This window comes from Pavona decussata, unplaced genomic scaffold (genome assembly GCF_977016875.1).
Source record: "Pavona decussata unplaced genomic scaffold, jaPavDecu1.1 SCAFFOLD_143, whole genome shotgun sequence".
Classification (NCBI taxonomy): domain Eukaryota; kingdom Metazoa; phylum Cnidaria; class Anthozoa; order Scleractinia; family Agariciidae; genus Pavona; species Pavona decussata.
Genome location: NW_028145556.1, coordinates 3,497,501 through 3,503,217, shown reverse-complemented (window position 1 = coordinate 3,503,217; position 5,717 = coordinate 3,497,501).

Genomic DNA, 5,717 nt, shown 5'->3' with positions numbered 1-5,717 from the left:
TATCGTATAAAATCCTTTCTGTCAGCATCAGCTGGTCGGGTTGTATTACAAAAGGCTGAACAAAACAAGTCATTTCAATTTAGAATTTCTGTTTTACTTTTAGATATAGTACGCAACTGATAAAAAATACTTGACTATTGTGTGAGCTATTGTTGATTCGTTGCTGACTTTAAAGTGCGTTTCTTAAAAATCTAGAACAGTCCAACCAAAAGGAAATGTAGTGTTTCCACTGAAGGTATGTGAAAGGGGTACCATTTTCTATGAAAGGTATAATAGTAGAAATAATAATAATTAAAAAAAAAAAAAAAATAATAATAATAATAATAATAATAATAATAGTAATAATAATAATAATAATAAAAGTAATAATAATAATAATAATAATAATAATAGTAATAATAATAATAATAATAATAATAATAATAAATTAATAAAATCTTTATTAAAATATTCCACACAAATTGCTATTTACAAGTTAAAATTATATAATGAAGAGCTATCAAAAACCTATTTACAATTCATTTCGATTAAAAAAAGATAATATTTTCTAGCAAAATTTCAGTAATAATTTTTTTTAATATTCGTTTGCGAAAAAAAAACTGAGACTACTTTAAAGCATAATGTTTTTGTAAAGAAAAAGAAAAAAAAACAAATGTCATGAAATTTAAAAAAAAATGAAATATATAATAATAATAATTATTATTATTATTATTTATCCTAGAAAAACCAATCAGCTGATCAAACGATCAGTTGATATCAACTGGTGACCTGCAAAAAAAAATACGCATACTATATATTATACAAATTAATACAAAATGAGACAAAAACTTAGTTCAAAATGATTATCGAATAGAACGATGGCGTATATATATTATCATCAAGATATAAAAAAATACTTTAAATTCTTGACTTTAAAAAATGTGAAGGAGCTGAGCATGCGTGATTTTCGGGGAAACTGTTCCAGTCCTTAGCTGCTTCAAATTTGAAGGAAGACGTACAACCTGCCCAGTTTACCCTTGGCAAGTCAAGTAAGATCTCATCCCTGAGGGATCTACGGTGTAAACTGGACCTCTTATGGAAATATTTGCAAGGGTTTCCTTTCCTGTCAAAAATGGTACATAAAGGTGTACTTGTTGAGTACCTCCCCCAGCCCCGGGCGGGAAATCTTGTTCCTGAAATTTACAAACTGCTGTTGGCTTCCGGAAAACGCCAGATGACGCCGCCTTTTTTCATACTTATAACTACGTAGTTTGGGGATTAGTTTTAGATTAATAGGAATTAGTTTTTCACGGTTGCGAAAGTTTCGGCGTGACCTTTCGCGAAGAAAACGCTAGTTTGTACTTAGTTCACAATTTAATCCGAATTTCTGAGGCGTGTAATGCCAATCCAAACAGACATTCCACCAAAACGAACTCAGTCTGGTGCCTCTGACACACTGTGAACAATAACATTCTAATGTGTTTGTAAAAGAAATTGACAGAATAAAGTAATGTAAAACACGAGTAGCAGTGTCTTATTGGGATTTAAAGTCACGAGGCGCAGCCGAGTGGTTTTAGACCCGATAAAAAACACGTACTGCGAGTTTTTTGAACGGTTTCAAAAACATTCCTGGAATAGCGTGTGTCAAGAGAGTTCATAACAATGATGCTTTTGTGAACGTTGGAAACTAGCATACAAGAAAAACATTAAACACCGCATACTAATAAGGAGGAGGTTTTATCGGGTTTAAAACCACTGCTTGCGATGTTTTATCGACCATTTGATAGGTCAATGGGCTTATGAATTACAATTGAGTTTTTGAAGGTAAAACAAAACTTAAAAAACAAGACATTTGGAGGCGTTCACGCGGGATGTTTTTCATAAACTATATTTGTTTCAACATTTGCTCTGAGAGCATAAAGGGCTCATCTAGAGAGCTTATGCTGTTCACGTATCATATTAAAAAAAATGAATACGTTTACACGTCACGATCAAACAAACAAAAAGAAAAAAACACATACAAAGTATTGGAAGTTAGCAGAAACGGTTGAAGAAACAAAGAAACGATGGGACATACTAAAACAACCTACCGTTAGTTTGAAAATCAGCATTAGAAATACCATTTAAGAACCAATCAATCTTTTTTCTTACCGGAGGCACAATGCCATCTATTTACAAGTAATTGTGCCAAGCGGAGGAAAAGGCCAACATTATGACATAAGCATAATGTGGTTTTATCTCGAGGCCCGTCATGATTAAGTATTTAAGTGTGCCGTTGCATGGGGCAAGGAGCGTTGTCAATCATAGAACTTAAGCCAATGAAATGAGGTCAGATCTAATAACACCGAGGTTATAGGCAAGATCAATTTATCTCGTGGTCCTTCTCGCCTTCATTCTCATCGTATTAACATCCGAACGCAGATTTCCGGTACTGTAGAAGAATTATTTTTCCCGCCCCGTCCCCATGCTCCGGCCTTGCTTTTTAGGCTTTTGTTGCCTTTTAATATGTCTTGGCTCTTTGCCGATATCTAACCCCACCTTTGCTTAAGAGATTGCGTGATGTTTATTATATCGATGTTCTTGATGTCGGGTGAAATAAAAGCGTCACTTTGTATCCAATTTATCCCACATTAGCAGTTATAATTTCATCTCCCGTGAATCTCGTGAGCAAACTAGTGCGACGTCACGCTTCAGTAGAGACACGCGGGTTTCGTGATAAAACAACTTTTCACGCAGAGCAGCAAAACTTGGGCAATACATGCAGGGAATAATGTTTCGCGCCTTTAGCAGGAGCATCGCAAAGAGCACAGGCTGGTGAAGGACAGCAATTTGTCTGAAAAAGTTGATAATTTAAGGCCCCAAAATTAAGTCTCAAACAAGTGTGAGATGTTGACGCTGAACGATCCCCAATATAGAAAAGATAGTTACGAGATAGAAAGTGCAAGCATTTCAAAAGGTTGCGCTCGAAAATGCCTAGAATAGACGATATGCGTGTCTTTAATGGAAGACCTTTCCACCATTTTATTAATGAAAAAAGAAACGATTCGTTATGCCTATCAGTACGAACGTAGGGTAAGCAGCAGTAGTTAGGGGAACGCAATGCTTTGGTCGTTACAAGCATTAACTTCGAAAAGCTACCCACAATCACAACCTGTTTTAATATACGTACAAATAATTAATCAAAGGCATATTTATAACGGTGAGTTTGTGGATAGAAACAGGTTGCACTTGGTACTTGGATGATGTATACATTGAAGGCTCATCAAATAGAAGAAAGATCCTCGCAGTTACTACGCAACTTAAGCAGTTGCGAAAAGAAAGCCTGAAAAAAATTCAGGCAGTTACTACGCAACTTAAGCAGTTGCGAAAAGTAAGCCTGAAAAAAATTCAGGCTTGAACGGGATTCGACCCCATGACCTCTGCGATGCCAGTGCAGTGCTCTACCAACTGAGCTATCAAGCCAATTGGGAGCTGGTCTTATTGTGAATTCGTAATATACCCGTGAAGGATGAATAAATAAATGTAAATATATGAAACATATATTTGAACTGCGGATGAAAGACCAAATGGAAGAAAGATCCTCGCAGTTACTACGCAACTTAAGCAGTTGCGAAAAGAAAGCCTGAAAAAAAAAAATTCAGGCTTGGACGGGATTCAAACCTTTGACCTCTGCGATGCCAGTGCAGTGCTCTAACAACTGAGCTGTCGAGCCAACTGGGAGCTGGTCATATTGTGAATTCGTAATATACCCGTGAAGGATGAATAAACTAGATATAGCTCTCGCTAAGTGCCAACGAGCAGCCATTCAAAAGAAATACTAATTGTTAATTTGAAGACACAGAGTCATGCTTTGTACACGGCATTTTTTCGTATTGAAGTATTGAAGGCAATTTGAAATGTGTTGAATTGTTATTTGAATATTTCGATCGGCAGCGGAGAATTGCCAAAATTTTAAGACATTCTTGGTTTTAAATTATCGCGATATTACGTTTTCAACAAAAGAATACAAAACAAAAATGAAGCCAACAATAACTTTTTATCTTTTTAAGCTGTAAACAGTAACAATTTCAAGGTTATGACGTGCTTGGACAATGAACAATAGAATGATAGAATTGTACAAAGTTGGCTCACTGGCCGATGTCGAGTTTACTCTCGTGTGGCTCGCTGGCCGATAGTTTGCTACAGTTGTCGTTTGGTTTAGCTTTGCTTAGATTGAATCCAATTTAAAGAGGTTTCTCAGTTTCTCTGATGGCTTTATGCCCGCTGGCGTTGTCTGGAATTGCCAAGCTGGGCTAATTTGGCACGCTGGCCGAGTTTTGCACCGTGGCCGAGTACTCTTTTGGCTCGCTGGCCAATTGTTGAGCTTGCTAGCCCGATAAATATACAACATTGGCATTTAACTAAAGTACACTCACGTAGAATTGGTAATAAAAACAAATAAACCTTACAAAAACGGGTAAAAATGACGTTTTTCTTACCTCAAACGTGGTGTCAACAGCCTCAACTCCACTCAATAATGGCCAAAGCCGGTGAGCATCGACGATAAAAACCATGCGGCCTTGACGTCACAATCTCTGCGAGCTGCGAGCTACGATTGGTCCGTTGCAATTTTAACTACGTCATTGGAATCTCAGGATCTTACTTTACACTCAGGAATCTTACCTTACAAACATGCCTCTCGATCACTCGAGATTTTTTCCGCCGGCACAGTACTTTTGCACGGCTCTATAATGCTGCTGCCTCGCCAGCCCCGCATCTTCGCTCGGCTGACTCGTTGGTAATAAATGTAAATATATGAAACATATATTTGAACTGCGGATGAAAGATCAAATAGAAGAAAGATCCTCGCAGTTACTACGCAACTTATAAAGCAGTTGCGAGAAGAAAGCCTGAAAAAATTCGCAGAGGTCATGGGTTCGAATCCCGTTCAAGCCTGAATTTTTTTCAGGCTTTTTTTTTCGCAACTGCTTAAGTTGCGTAGTAACTGCAAGGATCTTTCTTCTATTTGGTCTTTCATCCACAGTTCAAATATATGTTTCATATATTTACATTTATTTATTCATCCTTCACGGGTATATTACGAATTAACAATAAGACCAGCTCCCAGTTGGCTTGATAGCTCAGTTGGTAGAGCACTGCACCGGCATCGCCGAGGTCATGGGGTCGAATCCCGTTCAAGCCTAAATTTTTTTTTCAGGCTTTCTTTTCGCAACTGCTTAAGTTGCGTAGTAACTGCGAGGATCTTTCTTCTATGTGATCTTTCATCCGCAGTTCAAATATATGTTTCATATATTTACATTTATCCTTCACGGCTACATTACGAACCCAAAATAAGACCAGCTCCCAGTTGGCTTGATAGCTCAGTTGGTGGAGCACTGCACCGGCATCGCAGAGGTCGAAGGTTCGAATCCCGTTCAAGCCTAAATTTCTTTTCAGGCTTTGTTTTTGCGACTGCTTAAGTTGCGTAGTAACTGCGAGGATTTTTCTCCTATTTGATCTTTCATCCGCAGTTCAAATATATGTTTCATATATCTACATTTATTTATTTATCCTTCACGGGTATATTACGAATTCACAATAAGACCAGCTCCCAGTTGGCTTGATAGCTCAGTTGGTAGAGCACTGCACCGGCATCGCAGAGGTCAAAGGTTCGAATCCCGTTCAAGCCTAAATTTTTTTTCAGGCTTTGTTTTTGCAACTGCTTAAGTTGCGTAGTAACTGCGAGGATTTTTCTTCTA